Here is an 18,360-nt window from a genome sequence, read left to right on the forward strand (position 1 = left end):
TTTGAATACTAGCTTATTACCAGCAGGGTTTCCCCCAGAAATCCTGCTGCCCCATTCAGGGCCTTAGGTCAGTCCAACATGATTTTTTGTTAAGCTACAAAAATTCAGATGGGGTTGGGTCGGCATCATAATTTTGAAATTATGATGCCTGCACCTGCATTTTGAAATGCAGGTGCAGGAATGGTGCAGTTGGTGCAACTATATACCTAGCTTTCTCCATCTTTATTTTTCCTGGTGTTTAAAAAATCAACATTTAGCCTGGTGGGGGGCCAAGAAATCCTGGTGGACCGCCAGGCCTACAGTACTCTGCTGATTAGTGGAAAGCAATGTTTCGTACGCCACAAAATTTTAGATTTACTATTGCTTTCACTGGAGTTTTTGAAATTTAAGATGAATTAATGTAGTGATGTCTGCTTTAATCTGGGCACCCCTCTAACTCATCAGCATGGGCGGTTCTGAACAAGGTCCAGAGCCTTGGTAGAACTGGTTCTGGACCCCATTATGAACCCTGAATAGTAAATATTAAATCAGTTTCTTTTGATGATATGTGCTACAACCTACAGTCGTGGAGCTACAAGTCATTCTTTGGCTCTCTTAATAAATTAAGTTAATATATTTAACAATGAAATACTGACCTGTTTTATTGTTTTTATTTATTTTTTATTGCTTATTTTGTTGAATTATTCTGGTATTCTCTTTTAAGTTGGTATCCCAAAGAGAAATGCCTATAAAATGAAAGTATAATCTAGCAGTAGATTATAGCAGCATTTCAATCTTATGTTACACAGCTGTTTTTTTTGGATTTACATTTTTTATGTTATTGTCTTAAATTTTTTCTTTTCTATTTTTCCGATACTGTGGATCTTTTTCTTAACATATCTTTAAAGAAAATTTTTTTTGTGTAAATTGATAAATATTCCCATTTGTTACTTCAAAGCAAAATTACCGACAGCTAAATTCTTATTTCTTCTTGCTATGTTTTTTTTTAGCAGAGCACAAGTTGTTTGTGTCACGACAGTCGTGGGCATCTAAGAAAACTTCGTCCCACACATGGCTAATTTGCCGTATATATTCTTTTGCTCAACTGCCACAATTCAGATAATTTCACACAGCTGCAGCCACAAATCAGTCCAAATGGCCGTGAGTCAGAAAAAAGGGATTGTGGGTTGTGTTATATGCATTTATTTGGAGCTGGAGGGTGAGGGAGGGGTAGTACATATTCACCAACAGCGTGGAGGTAGAGTCCTTAGCCCAGACCTATTCCTTTTGGTCGCCGAAAAAGCGAATCATGCCAACATGATTAATGGTCATGATTACCTACTCAGAAAATGTGGTTTTCTGGCCCAGCAGCTTCAGTTTTATGACTTAAACCTGGGGCAAGATGTTTTATCATGCAAGCAAAGCTGCACACTGACTGCACAGAGAGTGCACTGAGGACCAAACACGTCACATCATCTGTTCAGGAAGAGAGGTAAAACCTTCTGCGGATTGCATCGCAGACATTTAAGCTAAAGTTTAACATCAATATCGGCCTCGGGAGTTTTAGCCTGACATTAAATTTCAATCTTGCGGCGTGCTCATGGGGTGTATATGAAAACAAAACAAACTAATTCATCTGCAGAGTGTGCGGAGCAGGAAGCATAGTAAGGTCGGGATATATCTGAAATCCCCTTCCAATATCGGCTCTGAATCTAGATCTCCAGCTTTATACCACAGAGAAGCTGCTGACCAAATAATCCAAGCGAGACGCAAGTGATTCATTGATAAAATCACTAGTCGCATTTACACTACAATCCATTTCTCAAACGTCTCACGGTGCCTGAATGCCCTAAATGCGCATACTGCAGAGTCCTTTCACATTTTTCATGTCAAAATTCAATACTTTTCCGAACGCAAATTTACAGAGATCTCAGTCATTTTTAAAATATTTATTTAAGCACACAGATAGATGTCTACGATGAATTTATGGTAGTTATTTTTTCAGTCATCAGAGTTTAAATACAATACCTAAAATAAATGGCAGAAAGAAGGAAGGAAGATGACAGGTGGATGGCCAAATGGGTGAATGAATGGATAAGTAGATGAATGGATGATGGATTGCACCATTTGTGGTGTCAGCATGTTGTTGGAGTAGCTCTGTTATGGTAGTTCTAATTACATCTTTTTCTAGACTTTTATTCTTAATGTTTTTGGTTAAATTATTGCATGTTTGGACAATTGTGCCCTTGGGTTTTGGATGCTGCGAAGGTGATTGTATTTTTGTCCTTTTTAACTTTTGGACAGGTGTTAATATGTGTTACCGTGGCAGCAAGTTATTGTTTACACAAATGGGAGCAGCAGATTAGCATCTCAAAAGCTCAAATAATAGTTAAAACTATAAATGAAATCCCAGTACAGTTGAGAAGACGGTGTCATGGCTGCAGAGCAAAACCAAAGAGCGGAGAGAGAAGGAGAAAGTAATGGGCAAAGGTCAAATCCCAGCCTCCATCTTTCCACTCAACTTTCCGGAGATTTAAAGAAGCTTAGCAAAAGTACATTATATGAATTAGTAGACAAGCTGTAAGCATGTCATGTCAGTCATGAGACTGTCATACAGCAGCCGTCTGCAGTCGGAGGCCTTTTCCCAGAGATACTTCAAGCACAGCATTACCGTCTATAATGAAACGTGGAAGATATTAATTTCACTTTGGGATAAATAAAGTATTTTGACTTCAGTTGAATTGAAACAGATTCAAGATTTTTTTTGCAGCAAGAAGATCCTGGGTTCGATTCCCGGCCCGGGGTCTTTCTGCATGGAGTTTTCATGTTCTCCCTGTGCATGGTGGGTTCTCTCCGGGTTCTCCCACAGTCCAAAAACATGACTGTCAGCTAAATTCTCCCTAGGTGTGAGTGTGTGTGTGGATGGTTGTGTGTCTCTGTGTTGCCCTGCGACAGACTGGCGACCTGTCCAGGGTGACCCCGCCTCTTGCTCGGAACGTAGGTCTGATGGATGGGAATATGTGGATGGAAGATCAACAAATGGATGGGTAATCACCAAACAATGGATAGAGCATTCACCCAGCACTCACCCATGAATGCTGAGTGAACGGATGTATATTGGTTGATAAACAGAATAAAAACATTTTTTCATAGTTATCCAGACTTGGTAAATCCTTGACTTTTACTCCAGATTGTTCAGGAATTGTGAAGAAGGTGTTCATGTGTCTGCATCTATAGAAACAGACTGATTGTGCAGTCTATAGTAGCTTTCAGATGACGCATCAGGAGATGCAATCCTGAAATAGAGTTATTTTTTGCCTCAGACCCTACAGCAGTCCTCATTATGTTTCAGGACCACTCCACCTCCACCCAATGACTCTCCATTGAGGCTCAAAGGCTGACTCCTCTATAAAGGTTGCTGCTCACAGTGACATTTCCCTTGATGACTAATTTGGCCCTTTGTTTGTGATAAATATCAACTACACTGTTGTTACCACTTGAAATTACTTGCTCATTAGGCCCTGATAAGAGAATTTGTCCTGGATTAAAGCAAACCTTTAGTGAGGAAAGCAGACATGTAATAAGTCAACAATGTAAATAAAAACTCTTCTTTAGGAGCCTGGGAATGACTTTGGTCAACCTCTGCCAGAATAGGACAGATTTCAGCGACATCAACAGCTTGCAGCAGAGTTCATAAATATTAAAGTCACATTAATTAGAGCAGATAACAGAAACATTAAGTGGAGAGGGGGTATATCAAATACTAAGCACTCTAATAATCTTCCATTTACTTTTTTTGGCTCAGGAGCAAAAATTTCTTGTGGCACTAACACCATCATCCATCACTGAGAAGCTAAAAATATGAGAGCTGCTGAGTTAGTTCCAACAGCACAGGCAGAGATTTCTGAAAGTGAGAAAGACTTAGTTCCTGCTTTAGTACTGTCAGAATGATCAACACACTTGTCAGACTGTGGAGATTTATCTTAGTCATTTTGAGACTATGCACCTTTGGCATATTAAAATGTATTTTGTATGTGCTCTTTACATGCTGCACATAAACTCAAGCTTCAACCTCATCTGGTCAAACAGCTGTCCTTTCTCTTAAAGCAGAGATAAGCACGCCTGGCTGCATGAATTACAGAGTTAATTAAAATATTATCAGGGGAACTGCATGTGCATTTGCATTTTGAGATATTGCATCTCCATGTAGTATATGAAGCATAAAAAGTCCACAATAATCCATGCAAGAAGCACTTAGTATCATTTAGGTTCTTCATTTAAAGATTGGTATGGAGCCAGACACTTCACATACAGTAAGCTGCCGTAACGAATTCATAGTGGAAGGAAAAATCCAGACCTCCTGGAACTTCCAGGATACCTTTGTGGACCAGGTTGTACTGTGGGATGACTTGCACCTGGACACCTTCTGAAACTTACAGGGCTCTCTTCTGGAATCACATGTTACTTCCCAGAAGTTAAAAAACTATTTTACTGAACTTACAAGGTGCGTTCCTGGAACTTACAGATGACCGTCTGAAATTAATAAGATACTTACTAGAATTTACAATGTACTTTCTATATCTTATAGAACACTCTACTGGAACCCATTGCTCAATTTCTTGAAATTGTTTATTTTTTCTGGAGCGTATATTGATTTTACTGTTTACTATGCTAGGACTTACAGCGTATCTTTCAGAAGTTAAACAACACGTCACAAAATGTACTTGCTACTTTTTTGGAATCTACATGTTACTTCCCATAAGTTTGTATTTGTTGAATTTACAGGACACTTTTCTGAACTTATAAGATCCTTCAGTAGACCAGGCTGTATTATGAGGTGACTGGTAACCAGATGTCTTCTTGAACATGCAGTATTCATTCCTGGACTAACAGATGACTATCCGAATGTAAAAAGATACTTACTAGAACTTACAAGTTACTTTTCAGAAAAACTTACTGAACACATCCTGGTTCAATTTCTACAAACTGTTAAATATTTTATGCTGTAAAAAAAGTAAGATTTGAAAAATGTGTTATTTTGTGATGATTGGATTTATTTTTCAAATTTTTTTCTATTTTATTATCCAAAGTACCAGAATCTACACACCATTTCACATGTGCCTGATTGATTACATGATTTTCACAAATTAAATCTGACTATACCGTACTCGGTACTTAACCAGGCTTTTATTCTTAGTTACTTAGTTTTTACTCTTTTTCTTCTATCCAAGTGAGAACATGTTGAAGTAGTGGTACTCCTGTTTGAGTACTTGCTGTATTATTTATTGCTGGCGAAATATGTGCTATGTTCCCAGTTCCCCTCATTTTGGAATAAATAAACCAGTCATTTCTGTGGAGACTCAGTTTTTCTTCTAATGACTGGCAGCTCTTGTGTTGCTGCCAGGAGGCCTGCTGCAGCAGCTCAGCCGCGGCATTATGTGCTGCTTAGCCACCTGGGCAATGGAGTTTGTTGCCACCATGCATCTGGAGTACAGTCCCACTGGATTCACCAAACCTGAGCCAACAGTTTTACCCTGTGTTTCTCCTGGCTTTGCACAGAGCAGAAATATTCTAATAACACCTGTCAGCAGAACTAACCAGTGGGGTGTTTAGACTGAAGATTTAAGAGATGAGGGGTTTCCGCCATAAATCTTTGTACTGAGAGGACCGAGTCATACGGCTTTGTGAACGACACATCTCCCCAATGATGTGCTGTGCTGGCTGCTGCTCTGTGGTCCCACATATTGTTAAACATTGTGATTTTATTGAGGCACTTTGGAGAGCAGTGTATTTGTGGCTGGTGGAGATCCACAAATATACTGTTGTGTTTAGCTGAGCTATAGGCGTGATAGTCAATGATCCACTAGCACACAGTTTAATTTGATACTCTATTTGTTTCTGGTAGCCCAGTAAATCCAGGTAAAATCTACTTTGCAGAACAATCAGTGTTTATATCCATGAGACTTGATTTAACACGCAGAATCCTTTTTCATTTAACAAAACATAATCATGAATTAATGTCTAACTCACCATAATCACATTGCATTGCAGTATAGCTGCATTCCTGTCTAAATTATTTAGAAATCAGGCAGGACATCAATTACTGGAGATAACGGATGAAAACTTAATTCCTGCACAACACTGTTTAGCAGCTCAATCTGCAGTTATGTGTAATCACCCATAGCATTATGGTACAATCACAGTCAGGTTTACGAGTAGTTTAGTTCAAGTGTGACTGCACACATCACTTATCTCTGTCTATACCTACAGCTGAATATCATATGATGTGGTGGCCAGGTGTTTTTTTCCTGAATGAAACTGCACCATAAGTTGTTTTAATCATTGTACAAATTGGACTTGGCCAGAAAGGCTTTATTGTTGTGTCTATAATACGACACAATCATATCTGATAGAACAAGTTTTGTTTTCCACCAATCAAACAATTTACAGTGCCTTAAAACATGATAGCACAATGAATTAATTACCACAATCAAATATGTGGTGCTGTGTGCTCATTTGTTATGGAATATTATACAAACATATGTTGAAATGTCTTGAATGTTTGTTTTATGCAAGGTAACAAACATATTTCCTTTGTGTTGCATACTTTCATTGGCTCAGATTAGTTTAATTTTCCAAGTCAGGTTCTGGTTTTATGGTTAATTATTTTGATTTTGAAAGTCCCACACCGCTTGTGTGTTGCCTTTAGTTTTGGGTATCCTATTTAATACAGATATCAAGTTTGATTACTGTTAACCTGTCATTAAGGGTTCATTGTTCTTGTTTCATATGTCCTTGCATGTGGATTTTTTAAAGTCTATGCTTGGTCTGTGAGTTTAAAATTAAACTCAGTTGAAATCTCCTGCTCCTGACATCCTGCTTTACCTCCTAGCATCCTGTACTCCTTCCACAACAACAAAATTCTAATCTTAAATGCCAAATCTCATAACTCTAAACTTCCTTGACAAACAAACTGCTGCCGTTCAGCCAACGTCCTTTGGGAATGAAAGAAAGTGTTTCAGTCCCACTCGCCTCCATGTAATCAGTACTAAAAGCAAAGGCACTTGATGTGTTTGACAGCCTGTGCATTTCTTTGTTGGAAAAAACTGCTATTATTGGCTATTTATTGTTCAAAGAATCACTGAAACTGGTGTTGTGTGACAGAAAACCTCGCTGTCATGAAATCGAATGGGAATCTGCTGGAGTAAACCGAATAATTATGGATTTCCTCTGAGGGAAACAAATCTCTTTTATTAGTCAATAAATAAACAATTAAAATCTTTTCCTCTGCCTGAACTGGGAATTATATTCTGCATTCTTTGCCATATTTATTAGTTCTCACTGTTTGTAATTTTGTTTTGTTTTTTTACAAAAGTAGAATAAACAGCTCTTAACATTTGCCAGATTTGGTTGACAAACTAGTAGTTGCAACGTCCTTACAACTAAATCCACTCTTGCATTAAAAAAAGACACATTCTAAATTGTCATAAAAGGCTGCAGCTCCCATCGCAAAACCTTTTAATAGTTCTGGAAGCTTTGCCTTAATGAAGCAATAAACCTTTTGACAGGCGCAATAATACTCAAGACAGAAAATTGCATTCTCTTAAATTAATAATCACACATAAAACCAATATTCAAAGCCTCACACTAATAACAACAATGCAGCGATGGTAAGAAAAATATATTAACTTTCAAACGAAGTCTCTGAAGCAGCGACTTACAGACAAACCCAAAACGAAATGAACCCCTTGGCTTTTCTCCAGCTGAAATCGTTGACAACACGCCATAAATCACAGGCGGTGCCCTCAAAAAGCGCTGACGTGGCGGTTTCACCATCCTTCTGAGGGTCGGGGACCTGGGCTGGAAAATGGATCCCGACAAGCCGAACTTTAATTATTCAGACATAAAGTGGAGTCATTAGAAGTCGCCTGTGTGTCTCAGGCTAATGTCTATGATGAGCACGCAAACGTGAAAGTCAAAGCTACATCTGCTGTGATTAACGGCCGGTCTGGAGCAAGGCGACCTACTGCCCAACTACGCACTATTATATGAAGGATATTAATCATATCTACCTAACTAAAACATTTTTAAAGAGAGGGTTTCACTCCAGATGGGTTATTGTTATTAAATAGATATTATAAACTAATGGCTCCTGGCTTATTCTTCCTCTTGTGGTGTTCAATTTCCACTCAATCAATCTGAGTTTGGATAGTCTTAAAGAGCATTTCATCATTTTGTTGCCACATTTTATTTCCATACTTCTTGATATTCCTTATTGGAATTGATTGATGTATTTAAAAAAGGTTTTTTCAGGTACCTTTCTGACACAATTCATTATTTAAGTCAGTCACTTGAGGTACTGGACCTTGACATCAGGGGCTTCAGGATGTAACAACTCAAAGAAGGTCTTTGTCTATTTAAATCTTCAGTGATTGCCCCCAGAAGTCTACTGGCATCTTAAATATTCCCCTCTATATTACTCATAAAGCTCCACAGATTGTATTACTCATATCAGGGAAGAGTGGATTATAGTGAAGCCCTTTGACTCTATCACTGTTGATTTCCCTGGAGGCATCAGAATGAACTTTAATGAATCTCTCATTTTTACCCAAACCCTTGCCGTGTGGTGTTTGAAATTGATGTGTCACGGCCAATAAATGAGCCTTATGTGCAGAAATATTAGACAAGTGAAGATGGGAGGTTTTGGTCCATATTCTGTTCTTGCTTGGTTTTGTTAGCATAAAATCCACAAAGAAATAAAAAAAAATGCAACAATTTACATTTTTCAGATGAACGAACACATTTTAATATTACACAAAAATAACCCGAGGTAATACACAAAGCAGAAGAGTCTTTTCAGAACCACTCAGAGGAAGAGTGAACTTGAGGTCATGAACTAGTGACCATTCATTCTCCTTCAGAATTTCCTGGTAGCAAAGTTTATGGTTTCACTATATGGCAAGCAAAGCTCCTACAGACGATCACATTCCCACCACAATGTTTGAGTTTTAGTATGACCTTTGGTTTCATTCTTACCCAGAGGTTTTTTGGCAAATCTAATACAGATCTTTGTGTTTTCTTTGGTCCATTGAAGTTTATACCTTAAAACTCTTGCATGGATGCCATTTTAGCAGAGTGTTTCTTATTGATGAATCATAAAAACTGACCATAACTGACCCAACAACTGCAGAGATCTGAATGTTGTTCTGGGTACATCTGGGATCTCCTGGATGAGTCTTTAGTGCCTTCTGAGGCTAATTTCTGTAAATAGGAAGTTTCACCACTGCTCCATGTTTTCTCTGTAGTTTTTGGCTCTCAGTACCAAAATCCTCAGAAATGACTTTGTAACATTTTCTTGTCTGGTAGGTGCCCATGGCTTTGTTTCTTGATTATTCTTGAAGAATCTATATATCTTTATCTATATTTACTGACTTTACAAGTTAGACAATAATTATGTTTGGTTTGTGAAAACGAATGAAGGGGGAAATTGTATTTTCATATAGGGTTAAGAGATTTAGGTTGCTTTTCCCACCTTAGAAAATAAATCCATATTTTATTGTAAAAATGCAAAAACAGTAGACATTTATAATTGGGAAAATACTTTTTTCACTACCCTGTTTGCTTCTTAAAGTCGCATGATTAAGACAGCGATATTATTTATTGCTTAAATAGTGACATTAATCAATTACTCATGCAAACATCAATGTTATTGGAAATCTATGTAGTCCACCACACTGGATGAGTCTTTATTTACACGTCAGGTTCTTGGTGTGTCTCTCTTCCATTTTCCTTTGTGGTGTTGGATAAAATCACTTTGGCTAATTTGCTAACAAAGAAAACTACTAAATCAGCATTAGCTGGTAAGTCCAACAGGAACTGGAACGCTCATCTGAATGTGACAAACCTTCATGTTGTTTTTTCCCAATCTACAGATTTTCTGCTTTCTAATGGTTGTGTTGCAGTACGTGTTTACAATGCTTTATTACATTTATACATTCCAAACATTTCTCTCAGCACTGAGAGAAAATACTCATTCAAAGCACTGGAGCGTGTCATTCTGCTTGAAATATTGCTGCCGGTGGAATGTCATCACTCAACACCAAAAGGCACCTTGAGCATATCTAAAAGATTCATTGAAAGAAACATCAGAAAGTGTTTTTTATTTACTTGTATCTGTCACTTCAGATTGTTTACGAAAACTTCTTATTCTATGTGCGGCATTTTTCTTTGATAAGCAGTATTAATGTTTGGTAGGCAGATGATAATGATTGGACGGCATCACAGCATCATTTATTATAGATGACTTAAGATAAGGAAAGAAGGTGTGATTTATGGCACTAATTTTGATTGCTTCCTTCTCCATTTTTATGTTATGAATTTCACTTAGACTTGATACAACAGAAATAACTTTCTAAATGTAAAATACAAATACAGAAATGTGGAAACAGTGTCAGTTCTCAAGATGATGCAACTGGGTGTAAAAAGAAATAAACTTCAAATCTAGTACTGAAAATGGACAGGCAGTCTGTGAGCAAAGAGCTCAGTTTTCTTTACCAACCTCCAAACCCTTCTCTTCTATACGAGGCTAAGCTTGAACCAGTGTCAAGTAAATCTATAAAATCTTCCTGCCATTATGGGCCCGGATGTGTTCCAGTCGGCTTTTGTAGGTGAGCGAGCCTTTTCCTCTGACGCACGAGTTGTGTTTTGAATGTTTTAACACTCTGCCTACATTTCTGCACAAGGACTGCCATGTCAAATCTTGTTTGCAAATTCCACGGATCCAGAAATATTCCTTTGTTGTGTAGCTGATGTCAGAACACACAGCGCTGCTTTAGCAATAATCAGCAACTGGCTCCAGAGGGTATATTAAATACAGACTTTGCTACCTAGCAAACTGATTTGGTCTTTATTTTAAACTGTATGTAAAAAAATTCACTAAACTACTGCCATGAACTTTTTATTTCTCTCATATAGAAAGTACTCCTGAGTCAGTGCTTTTGTTTCTTCCTGTGTGTATCTGCTTAAGCCTGTCACATTAAGCAATTAATCGCATGTTAAATTAAAATGAGCTTGATAATTTCCATTCTAATTATATTTTTTGAAGGACAACGGACAACACTATCCATTTTCTTCATAGTTTTGGTGGTATGTTTTTTTTATTTTAATTTTTTTTTTTTTGCTTTAGTTTTATAATATCTTCCAGTTATGTTAAATATTTTAAATGCAATTTAGGTCTTTTTACTGGATGATTTAAGCAAGCGGATAAGAGTGCTGTATATCTAAACCAGCTGTGTAGAAACTGTGAATTAACAATGGAGGTTACACAACAAACTGAAAAATCTTAAAAGTTATTTATTTATTTATTTTATTTTATTTTTTGCAACACTACTTTAAAAAGTCTATTTTTCAGTGGAATTGGCATCAAATGCCAAACATGAAGATAGCAGTTTCATTTTGAGGTAATTATTTGTTGAAGAACAAACTTATAGGACATTGAAGAAACAAAAATTAGGAACACAGAGTCAAGAAACATGAGATGGTCAGTAGAGAATTGGCTTGACCAGAAGTAAGAAGAGGGAATTTTATCTGACAGGCTTAAAAATGTTGGGGAGGTGATTAGAGGAATTATCTGATTTTGCTAATGAAAACTGAATAACTATGAAAGTTCTCTGAAATAAACAAACAGATAAATGATAAACATGAAATAATTAAAACTGCAATTAATGTACATGAACTCCATGAAGACAAAGCAAAACAAAGAAATAATAGAAGAAAACTCAATGGCTTGAAAATAAAGCAAAAATTCTATAACATTTAGTTTTCTCTAAATTATTCTCATCTTCTATGCACCATTACACAATTTAAATCCTCCCTGAAGCTTTAGAAGTCCAAAGTAAAACTCCCAGAAAATAACAGATTAATGTGAATATTATAGTAATCGTGCAGGTCCTTCCAGGAAAATAATAATTTTCTCAACACTCAAAGCTTGAGAATGCGAAATTGATTGTTCTTTTTCAAGCAGCACGTTTGTTTATCTGAGCGGAGTGAAGCCCAGTCATGGCAACAATATGTCAATTTCAGAAATCAATTCCTGTTTACTTGCTTCCAGCTTTTGCATTACATTACCATAGTAAGGAGTTTCTGACCCTTCCTCTTAAAGCAAAAGTTCTGCTTTCCCAGCTGTAGATGAAAGGTGTTCATGGTGAATTATGGATTATTATTTGCTTAGTAACATCTTGACATGTCTGAACTGAGTTTTTTTCTGTAAATAGTTGCTAAAACTTTAAGTGGCAGTCTGAAAAGCTCATCAATACTTTCTTTGATTGAATGTTTGTAATGTTTTGCTTTTGTGCGTCTATGAAATATTATTGCAAACATGTTGCAACTCATTTGCAATATGAACATTGTGCTTAAATATAATTTATGCAAAGAAGATTCAGATGTAAACATACAGTAATGGGAAAACATTTTTTTTACCACTACATTTCTAAGAATTAGGACATAAAAATAATGACATTCTTTTTTTTTTCACTATGTATCATTTATTTGCGCATCAGGAGATCATACATATATTGATGTTACATACATTGTACAAAGCTTACATAACTTCTCCTATTTTTTGTTTTCTTTTTTACACTGTTTTTTTTCCCCTTCCCTCTTTCTTCTCCCCTTTCCCCCTTCTTTCTGTCATGAAGTGTTGTGGAGGTGGTGGTGAGGCAGACGCAGTAGACCCAGATGTGTGGTGATGAGGAGTTTTAATGATAAATAAATATACAGAAAACAGAAAACGGTCCACAGACCTGGCAGCACTGCTGAGCGGAAGGCTAATGCTCACTACAGGTAGCAACAGGCGATGACGGACGAACACAGACGTACATTGACGTTAGGAGACGTTCACAGACTGCGAAGACGTTGGACCCGACGAAGACAGACACACACAGGTGACGCTAAATACACAAGAGGGTAATCAGGGAACGAGACACACCTGGGAACTAATCAAGGGAAGACAGGAAAACACGGAGACTCAGACACACAGGAAACTTCAAAATAAACACAGGAAAACACAGAACCCAACACTTTCCCTCTTCCCTTCCCTTTCCCCGTAGCGAACATAAATCCCTGTATTAACATAACAAAAACAGGACCAAATAAGTATAATTACATAAAATAAAAAAAAATAAAAAATACATTAACAACCAAAAAATAAATTAATTAATTAAAAATAAATAAATCAAATAAAAAATAGGGGTGGGTTGGAGGGGGGGGGTTGGACGGCATTGAGAAGCTAAAAGGCAACAACTCTTCACTCAATTATTCTGTAAATTTAAGTCACATGACATGAAGGGTCAATCACATCTATCTATACATTATAAAGGCAGAAATTTTATGTATGTCATAAGAGGTGCCCACTTGTGAGTAAATTTAGCTGAATTACCTCTTACTGTCAATAGAATCTTCTCCATCTTTAAGCATGATCTAATAGTATTAAGCCACTGAGAAGTAGGTGGAGGCATAGGAGATTTCCAGCAGAGTAAAATACATCGCCTAAATAATGACATTCTAAAGTTTTTAAAGATACCCTGAAGTGATTATGAGGTAAACAGAGCGAGAAGAATATGTGGAAAAAACTAATTCCTGCTGCCTGAATAAATACATTAAACAACGTAGCAGACTGGTGCTACTTATTAACTGATTATCAACAAGTGTTAGTATCTCCATTAAAGCACTTGGTCTTCTAACAAGACATTTTCCCCTTGTTGTAAGTGAAATAATCTGCCAATGGAACATTTATGTTTTTAAAATCCGTATTAAGGAATTATTTACTGAAAACAAGTTCATATATCTTCCTGAAAAGTTACTTGTAAGTTAGTTTTGTCTTATTTCAAGTCTACTAAGACATTTGCACTGGAAACGGAACAAAAGATACTTGGTAACATTTTTTTGATTTTTTTTAGTGTATCACAGTTTGTCCTATCAAGTGAAAGCAGACCTGAAATTAATTACGAAGCCCTGAGGTACTCCATAACTAACTATGATATTTGAGGACAACTGATTAATAACAAAAATAAATTAATCTGATCTAAAATCTAAAATGATCTAATTCTTTCATCTGAGAAGCCAGGAGAGAATTATTTCTTTTTCTTCCTAGTGAAGTGATGAGCTCCAAAACCCTTCAGATTGTTTTGACCCGCAGAGTTTCAACGTGTTTCAAGAATCTGCAGGGTGCCCAAACCCAGAACATAAACCTTGCTGGGTTTATGTTGTTTTATGTTAATATTTTTAGGTAGACATGCAGATTGCAGAGACACTGGAAACAGTCGGAAAAAATGAGAAATCAAAATGGCAAAATTCTGGTTAGTAACAAGAGTCAGATGTAGCATCTGAGACTGTACTGGCACAAGTAACAGCAATGGTCTAGTGAATGGAGGAGACACTACAAAGACCAGTATATGGTAGCCAAATTGTCCCATTCGTAGAGGTACAAATATGAAGGGAGAAAAAGAAATTGGAGACAATGGCTACAATAGCACCTCTATGAAACTGTTCTGTTTTACTTAAAACAAGTCATGCTCTGTGTGTCAGTTACATGGAAACTAAGACAGACAGCAGAGACAGTTTGAATAGTAATAAAAAGTTCTGATGAGAGAACAGGAAGAGAGACCCTAATTACAAAATAAATATATAAATTGGTGGAGCCTCCATATACACAGATGGCTGAAATATCCCTCAGGATAGAAACTTGGTGTCACTGCCAGACAGATATTTGGCATTTTAAAAACTGTTAGCAGGCCTCATGTGGTCACATAGCTTCCTGCGCTCACATTGCAGAGTCACCTGCCTGGACGGGGAGGGATGCATGCATGCTATCGTTGATGAAGGCAACTCCTAAAAATTTCTCAATTATTTCAGTCTGCACCATAACCGCATGTGAAGTCTCAACATGAGGTACTTATGCACAGCAGATGGTTAGGAATGATACCCAATGTTGCTGGAAAGTCAAGCCGTTTTCAATGTGCCTTATTTTCTTCTGTCCTTAACCGGGCCTTGAAAAAGTGTTCATGTTCACATTTTCCACCTCTTAATATGTTACAGTTTTTTATATTAAATGCAGTTTTTCTCTGCACCGTGGAGCAGTTGTCCCTGTGTAACACAAAGGTCCTGTTGTCATAACTACTGGAATGTGCTATAAAATATAAACAATTATGCACTACTTTCACATACAAATCCCCCAAAAAATTGATTGTTGTGGTCTTAATAATAAAGAAAAAGAGAAACGCTCATGTGATTTCCAGACTTCTATACTGACATAGTTCATAGCTTTATTTATAAAATGTCACTGAAGAACTAAACAATTTATTGAGCTCATTGATCGCGGAACTCCGCAGACTTTATTCCTTGTGATGTCTCTCTAGGTCGGCTTGAAAGTGGTGAAGATAGCCAAACTGATTCCCCTGTAAGTTGCAGAGCTGGAGAGATTTTCTGTCTGTACCTTAGTGCAGATGAACAATGATGACTGACGGCGCATTGTCCTTGTTTCTGAATGCGAGTCAGAAGGAGACTGCAGCTGTAGCTTCCAGCTGTCCAAAACTATCATCCTTGTGTCACCTTAAACTTGAGTGACTGGCTGATCGATTTTCCTCTGACGGATCGATGAGTTTCTTACTCGTCCTGGCCTGGCACACTTTGTATTTTTTTATTTTTACCAAGAGCCTTGAAATTCTATTATTTTGGACCCTGATGTCAGATCGTTCTATAGTTTAGGAGGTGAAGAAGCGAGACTCCGAACCGTTAACGGATCACGATTAATCTAAACTGATTTTCCTGTCATGCAGTTTGTTTTTCATTTTCTGTGCCCTTGTTTGTTTAATTGGCATGTCCTGCATGCACTTTTTACAAACAACTGATACATTCTTTACTGTACGTCATTTCATTAAATTGTTTAAGCTCATTATGAGAACAAATGTCAGCTGCGTAGCAGAACTTTGTCTTGACTTGAGTTAAGGAGATTAAGAGGGAATTTAAAACACCTTTTTTCTTCCTTTAAAAGCTTTAGCACAATAATCTTCAGCTTTATGTAAGGAAGATTTCCAGCTGAGTAATGTTTCTGTCTCAACTGAATACTGAACCCGACAGACTTGACTGGCTGCTGAGCTGCAGACTGCAAGCTTAAAAATGATATATGTAAAATTCATAGTTTTCTTCTTTTTTCCATTCATATGGATTTCAAAAATGTTTCCCATTATCGTATGCATTCACACACAATGTTTTTTTGCTGAGTAATCTTGAAAATGGTCACTGTTGGGTTAGAATAAACCAGATGGGAACAGAGTTGTCCGTGCAGTTTTAGTCTGACCACATTTATTGCTGAAAATAATTCATATCAGCGGATTATTTTGCTTTACATTAACATCTATCTATAAATTGGCACTTTTATTGAAATGTTTTTAAAAATGCACAATCTTCTGGATTTCTGCAGTCAAACTATGCAAACCAACATGAACTTTATTGAAAAGGCAAAGTCAAACATAGAATAAATGCACATCATGGCTGGCAGCAGCTGATCACAACCTTTAGTTTTTTAACATGGCCATCAAATCTCTATCCAATAGAACAAGTTTATGATGTGGATGAATGGGAAATTCCAATCACAGATACCCAGCTAACAAATACAAAGCGGCTGTGTGGTTGCCACAGTATGCCATCATGTCAATTTGAGCCAAAACCAACCCAAGCCAAAAAAAAAAATAATGTTTCCGACACCTTGTTGAATCTGTCCCACAAGAAAGTAGTGTTCTTCAAAGTGGGTACTACTAAAGCATAGTTCATAAAGTACACATTGTGTGAAACTGTGCCTGAAATGAAAAATTTAGTTCAGTGAATAACAGCATGTAAATGTTGTATCATTCAAAAATGTCAACAATAGGAGAGCCACACATAACCCCAGGCCTGTATTCACAGTGGCTGCATTGTGCAAAGATAAATGTTCTTCTTGTTTATGGAGAATAGTCAGTACTCTCATTATAACCACATTACTTTTAAGGGCTCACGAATATAGATACTTTCTAGCTGTGACTTGATAAATTTGTAACAATGTTGAATTTTGCATTTTTGCTCAATTATACAGAGCAATTTGCTCTCATTTTAGCTAATTGGACATGAGAGATGAAATATTATTATCATTATCTCTGCAATGATACTGACTTTAAAACAATTCGCTGAATTTTCGTGCATGCTAAGGTTAATCATGGCTTAGCCTCAAAGATAGAGAGAAAAATTTATTTCAGGCTATTAATTAAAATACATTCACACCGTGTCTTCACCATTTATCCCTAATATTATTTTATTAAATATGTATTGTCTTAGAGTAATGCAATTATAGCACTTCTCTTCTTTGGACTGTTTTGGTTTATTTCTGACTTTTGCAGACTTTTGCATCCGTCCATAACACAGCATGCTATTTTTAAAGGGCACTCTGGAGTTCCCTCAATCATTATCTGGTTTTGTATAACTTTAGCTGTATGAATGGATAGCTATAAATTCATTCTGCACAGATTAAAATCATGTTAGCAGTTCACTGCTTGGAAATGTAGCTAACTTTCAGCTTCAAACATGAACTAGTTGAACTGATTACATTATCTTGTCTGTTTCTGTTCCACATTTTGACTAGAATAAAAATGCAAATTTCTTTCAGGCAAAACAGTAGATCACGAAATCTGAATTAATGTAATAGAAAGGCAGTATCTGCCTTATTAATCAGAATATAATTCCAGTTATGATTCTTCATGTAATCATATTAAATAAAACAGCTATCGGTTTACAAAGTACTGTTTTCATGAACTCCCTTCAACATTTTTGAGAATATAGATGTTGATAGAGGTAGAGGTCTGTCCCTTTTAATCCTGTTTGGACAGTCTGTTCTGACCTAGCTTGTCTGTTTTCAGAGAGTTATTTGCTTCAGGTATGATATTGACTGCTGATAATCCAACGTACCCCCAGTTTAAAAAAAATCCATCTAAAGGGAATTCTTTGTGCGCCGTACATTAGCTTTCAGGCAACACTCATTTTCTTTGAAGGATGTGCATCAAGTGACATGACCTTATGTTTTAGGCTCTTACAGGCAGCGAACTTTGAAATCAGATGAAATATTAATAAGCACATTATCCAAAAGCTCTTCCTGTGTCCTTTGTTTTATGTGAATATGTGCAGTATCAATCATTGCTTGCGTGTGTATTTTAATGACAGAAATGCTTCAGTAACATTGAAAGGTGAAGGTAACCCGGAAAAGTCTGATTCAAAGTGATTTAATTATGTCAGTCGTCAGCTGCAGTCAAAGGCTCTGCAATTATAAACCATCCAGACTTGGTAGTTGTGCAACATTTA

The 18,360-nt window shown here is 36.8% G+C and overlaps 1 protein-coding gene across 3 annotated transcripts in view; it reads left to right on the forward strand.

Moving 5' to 3' along the window:
• The window catches only part of LOC122824250 (cadherin-18), a 199,553-nt gene that overhangs the window by 5,965 nt on the left and 175,228 nt on the right, over positions 1-18,360 (forward strand). The gene's annotated exons all lie outside the window — the stretch shown is intronic.

The sequence above is a fragment of the Gambusia affinis genome, linkage group LG21, assembly GCF_019740435.1.
Source record: "Gambusia affinis linkage group LG21, SWU_Gaff_1.0, whole genome shotgun sequence".
Lineage (NCBI taxonomy): Eukaryota > Metazoa > Chordata > Actinopteri > Cyprinodontiformes > Poeciliidae > Gambusia > Gambusia affinis.